Raw genomic sequence first — 10,685 nt, forward strand, 5'->3', positions numbered from 1 at the left:
TGGCTATAAACTGGTCACTGGGAAGTTTAGACTTGAAATTAGACGAAGGTTTCTAACCATCAGAGGAGTGAAGTTTTGGAATAGCCTTCCAAGGGAAGCAGTGGGGGCAAAAGACCTATCTGGCTTTAAGATTAAACTCGGTAAGTTTATGGAGGAGATGGGATGATGGGATAACATGGTTTTGGTAATTAAATATTCATGGTAAATAGGCCCAATGGCCTGTGACGGGCTGTTAGATGGGGTGAGATCTGAGTTACTCAGGAAAGAATTTTCTGTAGTATCTGGCTGATGAATCTTGCCCATATGCTTAGGGTTTAGCTGATCACCATATTTGGGGTCAGGAAGGAATTTTCCTCCAGGGCAGATTGGAAGAGGCCCTGGAGGTTTTTCGCCTTCCTCTTTAGCATGGGGAACGGGTCACTTGCTAGAGGATTCTCTGCTCCTTGAAGTCTTTAAACTATGATTTGAGGACTTCAATAGCACAGATATAGGTGTGAGGGGTTTTTTTTAGGAGTTGTGGATGAAATTCTGTGGCCTGCGTTGTGCAGGAGGTCAGACTAGATGATCATAATGGTTCCTTCTGACCTAAATATCTATGAATCTATGAATCTATGAAATGAGCTTGGCTTGAGTCAAGTTCTTGTCCTGGTTAAGTGAGGACTGTGGGCTTTTAAGGGGACCCTGCTCCAGATTCATGCCTTCCTGTCATCCTGGAGCAGACAGGGAAGCAAATCCTCATGGAGGGCCCTGCCCACATCCCTGTGCTCCAGGCTCCCTTGTAGGGAGAGAAAATTAAGGGTCTAGCTCTAGCTCCTATGCTCTAGCATCTCCTGCAGAGGGGCTAAGGGGAAGGAGAGTCCTGGCCCAGGGCGGGGCCTGGGAGCTGACAGGAAAATGCTGATGGAGTTCCCTCTCCCTCTCCCTTCCATTAGAACTCAGCCGAATTCCCCAGGATGTATCACCATGTGGCAAATCTGGCTCTGTTCATCTGTGACCCATCGAAGGACATCAGCCGGCAGGCCAGGGAGGGGGTTTACTGGCTCTACCAGCTGCTGCTGCACCAGAGGGGTAAGGAACTCAGCTGGGAAATGGCACCCGCTAGAAGAGTGAGACTGGGACCCCAGCCAATTTCTCTCAGACTGACCCCAGCTGGGGGATGAGTCTCTCTCTATCTCTTTCGGAGTTCTACACCACCCCCTGCAATTGTGTTGGGCCAGGCATGCAGCGAGGACTCTGCCCACTGTGCAGCCACCAATGGGATTAGAAGGAGACAAACACTGCAACCAGAATGACAAATGTGTGTGTCTCTCTTTCCCGGGCCTGACCATCCATGAGGCCGAAGACCTGTGGGTCTGGGACTGGCACCAGGACAGCAGGCTCCTGGGCTACAAGAACACAGCCAGGGTGGGGGAGGTAAGGACGCTCTGCCGGGGCATGGGAGTGGGGGTGGCTGCCTCCTGGAGCCACTAGACGGAGATGCCGTTCTAGTCCAGAATTTGGAGCCTGGTTCTGGGCAATCTGCTGAAGCCTCACATATGGTTGGTTTTAGGTCTTCAGGAAGTTCTTTTCAAAGGAGCAGAGAAGATTCTTCCTCCGCACGGCAGTGCTGGCCATCCACGACCCCCTGCTGCATGTCAGCCAGGCTGGGCTGCTCCTCACATACTCCCTCCTAGGGAAAGGCCAGCAGCTGATGGGGGACAAGGTAAGCAGCTGCATTAGACTCAGGAGATTGAGGCAGGGCCCAGGCCTCATTCCCATCCTATGGCCATTCGCTGGCCTGGCAGCAAGGAGCCTGGTGGGGAACGAGGGTGAGAGGAGGTGCTCCTGGGAAGGGAGATGAATTCACCTCCATGAGCAGGAGGGAGCCAGCTTGTCCCTGGAGCAGCTCCAACCCAGCTCTTTAGCAAGGTTAATTAATGACAAGCATTGCCTCATCATGGACTTATGTTCTTAGGACACTGTGTTATCGCTCTTGGGAAGAGCAGCAGAGTCCCCTAAGTGCCCTCTGCGAGCCTCTCCTGTCACCCGAGCCACCACCCAGAGTTGCTCCCATCACTGGCAGCCTGGGAGGCCAGGGACTGACGGGTCATGGTGACAGACCAGGCAGTTGTGAGGCACATGGGCGGGGGAAGCTTGTCCTGCTGCTGGCAGGGTTGGACCCGCTCTAGAGAGAACGGAAGGATTCAGTCAGCAGGGGCTGCTGATCTGCCCCATTCCCCAGGGCTGCCATGCTGTGGCTTCAGCATGAATGGCCGGGATGACTTGGGGACAGGTCTCAACCTCCCCCCATCCCACTTCACTGCTGCCAGAATCCCTTCTCCCTCCTGCTAGAGCCCCCTCCCTGCCCTGCCTGGGTAGGGGTGGAGGAGACGGTTCTGAGAACTTGGGCTGAGGATTGGAGGTGGAACAGCTGTCAGGGGCACTGAGGGGGTGGTGGCAGGAGCTCACCCTACAAGGAGGGGGGTTGCCACTGAAGGTGACTCGAAAGCACAACAAGACTCCATTCTGGGGGTCAGGAGGGTGAATCCATCCCGCAGAGTTGGGCAGGTGCTGGGTGCAAATGCTGCTGATTCCAGGTGCCCTTAATCCCCCCTGATTCCTCGTGGGCGTCTGAGTCTATGACAGGTTCTCGATCCCTTGCAGCAGGAGGCCGTCACGGCCAATATTAGGCGCCAGGTCCACATCATCCGGCACTTGCGCCAGGTGCCTGAGGCACTGCAGGGGCTGTGCCTCTGAGGCCACCAGCAACTCCCACTCCCTGCTGCAGGTACTGCTCTGGTCCCTGTCAGTGGGGAGCTAGTGGAAGGGGAAATGGAGCCCCCTGGCACTCTCTCCCCTCTCAGATTCCTTCCTCTGGGACAGGAGCTCTTTCCCTCACACCCATCCCCATCCCATTACCCCTGCTCCCAGGCAAAGCTCTCCCTGCCCCATACGGTGCAGAAAGGCCGTTGTGTCAGGGCCACAGCCCCAGCCCCACTGAAGCTCGGAAAGCTCCACTTTTGAGGAGGTGGGGGTTGGACAGAGGCTTAGGGCTAGCTTCACCTCCTGCCCTTTATTCTCCCCTTGGCCCTTCTGTGGGGTCTCTGGGTGGGAAATAAATAGGAGCCTCCTTCCCAGCTCTCTCCCAGGCCCTGGGATCTGGCACAGCCTCCCAGATGGGAGCATCCCGGAGCTGAGCCACGTCACAGAGCAGTGCAGACTGGTCACCTCGTCCTATCAAAGCAAGCAACGCCGGCTCTCAAAGAGTCTTAGATGGAAGACCCTGCTCCTTCCTGGAGGTAAGAGCCATGGACTCCTCGGGACATGGGGGTCTCTTGGGGGAGAAATGGGATCCCTGATACATTGTCTAGCTGATAGCTTCCCCCATCCCTTGATCCCAGCCTCAGGACAGAGACGTTTCCATCAATGTTCCACACTTGTTTGTTCCCTAGCAAGAGGCTCCCCAGAGACGTCCTTGATCCTGGACTCCTGAGAGTGTTTCTGGAAGAGAGCATTATGCCGTCTTGTTCCCATGGCATCTCCGCTCCCCAGCTCCACTTTCCCAAGCAGAACAAACGAACCCTTCAACTCCCAGAGTCTGGACTCTTTGACCTCCTTCCGATCAGCAGTGGGGTTTCTCCAGCCCCCTCATCACACCTATCACCCTCTGAAAGATGAAGGGCCTGAATGTCAGAGTCACCAGAACAAGCAATCTCCAGTTCCAGGCAGTGGGGCTTGTGTTACTTGGACCCTCTGGAAACCAGCTCTGAAATGGGGAGCAAGGACCCCAGCCCAGTAACAGCAGGACTGGGCAGAGAAGGCTTGTAACAGGGTCTTTCCCCTGGGCTGCAGAGCTTGGGGCCCAGCCAAACTGATTACAGAATGAGCCCTACCTGAGGGGGACCATGTAGCTCTCCCTATAGAGCCAGACTTCAGCGGTGATAAAACCCAGCTGGGCTATGAACTGGAATGAGAATAAGGTAGGAAGCTCAGAGCAGCAAGAAAAGTCCTGAGGGGAACTTGAGAAGACAGGTAGGAAGTAGCCAGGGAAAACTTCAGCAAAGAGAAAAGAGCAGACCTAGCTGTTGGGTACAGGGCCCTGGGCTGCTACCAGTGTCAAAGAAGGGGGCATACATGCACCCAGAAAGGGTTACCAAACACAGCAAGGGGGCTGCAGGCTGAGCAAGAGCCCCACCAAGGGCACAAGGGCTTCTTTCTGTGGAAAGACCTCTTTGGACTTTTAGTGTGAGGCAAGCTGGGCCCTGGAAGGGTGGACTATAGGTGGTGACCTGGCCAGAGGCTGAGAAACTGCCATGGTGCTTGAGGGACCATTAATGGGGGATGTTAGGCCAGCGAGAGGGTTGTGATTCTGTGCCTGGTCACCAGGGAGCATGTAACGATGAACAGATTTGTTTATGATTTGCATAGTCGGCAGGATTTAATTCCCCCTGTGATCCGTGAGGGCTGATGGAAGTCTTGGTTGCCGAAAGAAGGTCTGTCCTTCCATGCAGGCCTATTGAGGGACCAAGCTGGTCACTGGATTTTCCACCTCAGTTCCAGGAACTGGTTAAGCAGCCAAAGCAGGTCTAGGGGTTTCTCCAGAAGCTCCTAGAAAACCAAGAGAAGCAGTAGGAAGTGCAGAAGAGCTACAGACGCAGCTGGCAATCTTCATGGAGTAGCAGTAACACCTGTCAGAGATCCTGCAAAGGGAAATCAGCGCAGGACGTGCTCTGCCCACTGACAAAAAGAGCATGCCTGGGCTGTGCTGAGAAGGTTAGCCCAGGAGAGCAGGGCATGCGACAGTGCACTTATGCCTAATACTTAAAGCCTGATCCCAAGATGGGGACAATGACCTCTTGGAGGTAAGAGCTATTTACTCTTTGGGGCACGTGGGTCTCTTGGGGGAGAAATGGGATCCCCGATGCATAGCCTGGCTGGGAGCTTCCGCCGTCCCTGGCTCCCTAGCTCTGGGACAGACATCTCCATCATCATACCACCCTGGTTTTGTTCCTAGAAAGGAGCTCCCTAGCGAAGTCCTTGAACCTGCACTCCTGAGAGCGTTTCTGGGAGGAGGCTCCAGCCTCTCGGGCATGAAGAGGGCATCAGGTAATCTTGTTCACATGGTATCTCCGGTCTCCAGCTCCACTTCCCGCAGCAGGGCAAACGAACCCATCATCTCCCAGAATCCCAATCCTTTGACTTCCTTCCGCTCAGCAGTGGGATTTCTCCAGCCCCCTCACCACGCCTGTCACCCTCTGAATGATGAAGGGCCTGAATGTCAGAGTCACCAGAACAAGCAATCTCCAGTTCCAGGCAGTGGGGCTTGTGTTACTTGGACCCTCTGGAAACCAGGTCTGAAATGGGGAAGAAGGACCCCAGGCCAGTAAGAGTAGGAGTGGGCAGAGCAGGCCTGTAACAGGGTGCTTTCCCCTGGGCTGCACAGCCTGGGGCCTAGCCAAGCTGATTACAGAATGAGCCTGGAGCTAGGCCAAATGGATTAGAGAGTGAACTCCACCTGTTTCCCTCCGCTCCAAGGGTATCTGGGAGGTATCTGGGCCTGTGGATCCCTGGTGTGATTCCAGTGCAATGAACTGTAATCTGTTGGGGTTCTTGGGGCAGTTGGCCTTTACATGCCCCAGATCGTTACATTTAAAACATCGTCCAGCTGACGGGTCACTGGGGCGAGGTGGGTTGCTGGAGAATGGGGTGGTGGGACGATAAGGTGTCTGGAGGGTTCTTTGGGAGGTAGGTGGGGCCTTGGGTGGCCCCCGGTAATAGGGTGTGGTCTGGGGTTGTCCCTTCTGGTCTCCACTCCAACTAAGACCTGTTTTCTTCTTCTCTGCCACCTCCACCCATCTGGCTCCAATCTCTCCTGCCTCGATTACAGTTTTGGGCTTCCCATCTGGGATGTATCTTTCTATTTCCTCAGGAACACCCTCTAAGAATTGTTCCATTTGCATTAGGAGGGGCAAATTTACTGGAGATTCAACACGTGCTCCTGATATCCAGGCATCCCAATGTTTCACAATGTGGTAGGCATGTCGGGTAAATGACACATCTGGTTTCCACCTTAGGGCTCTGAACCTCAGACGAGAATGCTCGGGTGTTATCCCCATTCGGACTCTCGCCTTGGATTTAAACAGTTCATACTTCTTCATGTGTTCTTTAGGCATTTCAGCCGCCACCTCAGCTAAGGGTCCACTGAGCTGCGGCCTCAGCTCTACCATGTATTGGTCGGTAGAGATGCTGTACCCAAGGCAGGCCCTTTCGAAGTTTTCTAAGAAGGCCTCCATATCATCACCTGCCTTGTAGGTGGGGAACTTTCTGGGATGGGAAGTGGTACCTGGAGAAGGATTGCTAGGGTTTGTTGGTATATTCTTCTGAGCCTTTACCTTCTCCATCTCCGGTTCATGCTTCCTCTCTTTTTCCTTCTTCTCCTCCACATGCTTCCTCTCTTTTTCCTTCTCCTCCTCCACATGCTTCCTTGCCTCCATTTCCCTCCTGTGGGCAGCCTCCTGTACCTCCTTCTCCAGCCGCATGAGTTCTATCTGTCTTTCATGTTCCTTTTGTTTTTCCTCAGCCTGAAATCTGGCTAATTCCAGCTTTTGTTGAGCCATGGAGTCTGTCATCCTAACCTCTCTGTTTTTAACTAACTTTACACCCGAGATTTAGAAATAAACAAACAAAAATTGGCTGTAAAATTTTGCTGTGCTGGAATAGGATACCTATTCTCTGATAGTGATTGCCAGCCTACAGAAAAAGACAATTCCCTTTGTCTCTGCTCTGGCCCCAAATCAAAGCAAAAAACCTCCACTACTTGGAAACCTCCTTTCCAGCAGCCCCAAAGGAAAAAAAAATCCTTTTCAAATCTGTGCTCCTTGTAAAAAAATCAAAATCCTAAAAAAAAACACCTACCACTTTTGTCTCCAGGCAAATGGGTATAGAACACCCCACTATTTACTTTTAGGGGAAAAAAACCTCAGGTTTGTGAAGACTGTGAATTTCCCTGCAGGAGGTTAACTACTCTGCCTCCAGGCAAAGAAAACCTGCAATTCACAAAGATAATACCCTTTTGTCTCTGCTCTGGCCCCAAAGCAGAGAAAAAACTAGCTGCTTTCAGTTGGACCTCCTTTCCAGCAGCCCCAAAAGGAAAAAAAAATATTTCCTTTCTAAAATCTGTTTTTCTCATTCAAAAAAATCTCAAATTGATCTCAAAATAATTTCAGGTTAATCCCACCATGTCAAGGTTCCTTCCCCACTCTGAACTCTAGGGTACAGATGTGGGGACCTGCATGAAAACCTCCTAAGCTTACTTTTACCAGCTGAGGTTAAAACTTCCCCAAGGTACAAATTAATTTTACCCTTTGCCCTTGGATTTCCACTGCCACCACCAAACTTTATCTGGGTTCCTGAAAAAACAGAGTTTGGACACGTCTTTCCCCCCAAAATCCTCCCAACCCTTGCACCCCACTTCCTGGGGAAGCTTTGGTAAAAATCCTCACCAATTTGCATAGGTGACCACAGACTCAGACCCTTGGATCTGAGAACAATGAAAAAGCATTCCGTTTCCTTACAAGAAGACTTTTAATAGAAGTAAAAAGAAAAGAATCACCTCTGTAATATCAGGATGGTGAATACCTTACAGGGTAATTAGATTCAAAACATAGAGAATCCCTCTAGGTAAAACCTTAAGTTACAAAAAAGACACACAGACAGGAATAGTCATTCTATTCAGCACAGCTATTTTCTCAGCCATTTAAAGAAATCCTAATCTAACACATACCTAGCTAGATTACTTACTAAATTCTAAGACTCCATTACTGTTCTGTCTCCGGCAAAAGCATCACACAGACAGACACAGACCCTTTGTTTTTCTCCCTCCTCCCAGCTTTTGAAAGTCTCTTATCTCCTCATTGGTCATTTTGGTCAGGTGCCAGCGAGGTTACCTTTAGCTTCTTAACCCTTTACAGGTGAGAGGATTTTTCCTCTGGCCAGGAGGGATTTTAAAGGGGTTTACCCTTCCCTTTATATTTATGACAAAGACATTTTTGGACTTTTAGTTTAGGATGAGCGCGACCCAGGAAGGAGTGGGCTAAAAGATGGTCACCTGGCTGAAGGGCTGAGTTCCCAGGCAAAAAACTGCCAGAGTGCCCCACCAACTCTTGGCCGGGGTGCTAGCCCAGCAAGAAAGCTGTGGCACCAGGCCTTGCCAGGAAGGGGAACCTATCAGTGAGTGAACTCTGTTACAAGCCTGCTTCCATTGTGGAAACAGCCGGTAATGGAGAGTGGTGGGGATGGCCTCTGGGAGAGGATGGCCGGAGTGGTCATACAGCAGGGTCCAGGGATGAGAGCAGGGAACAGGTTGTAGTGCAGCCCTGCCACTGAGTGGTAACGTGATCCTGGCCACGTCACTCTCCCACCTGGTGCCTCACTTTCTCTAGCTTTGAAATGGGGATCATCCTGACCTACCTTAAGAATGTGTTTGATCCTCTGCTCTTGTTTCTCCAACCCCTGCCCTCCTAGCCCCACACAGGCCTCTGCCCTGTTCCCCAAACTTCCATGCCCATGTTAGTGTCTGGGTCGCCCCCCAGCTGCAAGGTCTCCTGTACAGTCTCCTGCTAGCAAACTGAAGCCGCCTCTAGATCCAGAACAGGAATTGGTTGGTTCAGTTGCTTATTCTCTGGGGTTCAGACCCTCTGTTCTCCCCCTGGGGTGACAGAACCCTGATTGTCAGATCTGTCTTTCAGGCTCTGTTCCAGCCTCTCAGATATATCCTGCAGCCAGCCCAACTCAGGGAGCAGTGTGGACAGGTTATCTCATCCTGTGAAACCAAGCAACATGGGTCCCATTGAGACTCAGATGGAAGAGCCCATACATCTCCTGGAGGTAAGAACCGTTCACTCGTCCTGCCACTTGGGGCTCTTGCTACAAACAGGGGGCTCCTGCTACATATCCTTGTTGGGAGGTTTCCCTGTCCCTGGATCCCAGCCCTGGTGCAGAGACCTATTTCTCATTGTGATATCCTCATGTTATTCTCAGAGGATGTGTCCAGGATCCTGGAGACTGTTTCCTGCAGGAAGTTTGAGCGGGCAGAGATCACTCACTGTCATGACCCACGGGTCTGCAGGGTTCACAGAAGCAGCCACGCTCCAACTCTCCACCTGGAAGCCTGCTGAAAATTGCTTACCTAGGACCCACGACGTTCAGCCCCAGTTTGAGGCTCCACTCCTGAGGTCCTATTGGAGGAGTTGGAGAGCAGCTAATTGGCCCCCTGGCCCTGCTTAAGACAGCAGCAGGAAGAGGAAGCTGTCTGAACACCAGGGCTGCTCCCTGTTCTGGACCATGTGCTGCCTCTTTCTGCTGCCGCTCCCCTGGCTTGATTTCCTGGCATCTGATTTGTGGTTGTGATCGCAAGTTTGTTTTTTGCTTCTGATCTTCCAGTATCCTGACCCAGCTGACTCATGACTCCTGTCCTGTGAGTGTGGACTCTGGCTCTGACCAGTAGGTCTGGCTGTCCTTGACTCAGCCATGACAGTCATCGACTCATAGACTTTAAGGACAGAAGGGATCATTATGATCATCTAGTCTGGCCTGCACAATGCAGGCCACAGAATCTCACACACTCACTCCTGCAATAAACCTCTCACCTTTCTCTGAGGTATTGAAGTCCTCAAATCATGGTTTAAAGACTTCAAGGTGCTGAGAATCCTCCAGCAAGTGACCCATGCCCCATGCTGCAGAGGAAGGTGAAAAACCCCCAGGGCTTCTGCCAATCTGCCCTGGGGGAAAATTCCATCCCGACCCCAAATATGAGGATCAGCTGAACTCTGAGCATGTGGGCAAGACTCACCAGCCAGATACCCAGAAAAGCATTCTCTGTAGTAACTCAGATCCCATCCCATGCAACATCCCATGAAAGGCCACTGGGCCCCATCTACCACGAAGAGTCAAAGATCAATTAATTGCCAAAATCATGCTGTCCCATCATACCATCCCCTCCATAAATTTATAGAGCTTAATCTTGAAGCTAGATAGGTTTTTTGCCCTCACTGCTTCCCTTGGAAGGCTGTTCCAGAACTTCACTCCTCTGATAATGGTTCGAAACCTTTGTCTAATTTCAAGTCTAAACTTCTGCTGGCCAGTTTATATCCATTTGTTCTTGTGTCCACATTGGTACTGAGCTTAAATAATTCCTCTCCCTCTCTGGTATTTATCCCTCTGATATATTTATAGTGAGCAATCATATCTCCCCTCAGCCTTCTTTTGGTTAGGCTAAACAAGCCTAGCTCCTTGAGTCTCCTTTCATAAGACAGGTTTTCCATTCCTCGGATCATCCTAGTAGCCCTTCTCTGTACCTGTTCCAGTTTCAATTCATCCTTCTTCAACATGGGAGACCAGAACTGCACACAGTATTCCAGGTGAAGAATGCCTTTTATAATGGTACTAACACCCCCTTATCTCTACTGGAAATACCTTGCCTGATGCATCCCAAGACCGCATTAGCTTTTTTCACGGCCATATCACATTGGTGGCTCATAGTCATCCTGCGGTCAACCAGTACTCCAAGGTCCTTCTCCTCCTCTCTTACTTCCAATTGATGTGTCCCCAGCTTATAACTAAAATTCTTCTTATTAATCCCTAAATGCATGACCTTACGCTTCTCACTATTAAATTTCATCCTATTGCTATTACTCCAGGTTACAAGG

At 51.2% G+C, this 10,685-nt stretch overlaps 1 long non-coding RNA gene across 2 annotated transcripts; it reads left to right on the forward strand.

The window, feature by feature from the left end:
* Positions 1 to 939: 939 nt before the first annotated feature.
* LOC141986105 (uncharacterized) lies at positions 940 to 3,549 on the forward strand. Of its 2 annotated transcripts, none has more exons than XR_012639201.1 (4): positions 940 to 1,068; positions 1,550 to 1,702; positions 3,118 to 3,278; positions 3,432 to 3,549. It is a non-coding gene; the product is annotated as an uncharacterized LOC141986105 (long non-coding RNA). The 2 variants fall into 2 exon arrangements; XR_012639200.1 differs by lacking the exon at positions 940 to 1,068 and adding an exon at positions 1,304 to 1,413.
* Positions 3,550 to 10,685: the final 7,136 nt, after the last annotated feature.

The sequence above is a fragment of the Natator depressus genome, chromosome 4 (assembly GCF_965152275.1).
Source record: "Natator depressus isolate rNatDep1 chromosome 4, rNatDep2.hap1, whole genome shotgun sequence".
NCBI classification, from domain to species: domain Eukaryota; kingdom Metazoa; phylum Chordata; order Testudines; family Cheloniidae; genus Natator; species Natator depressus.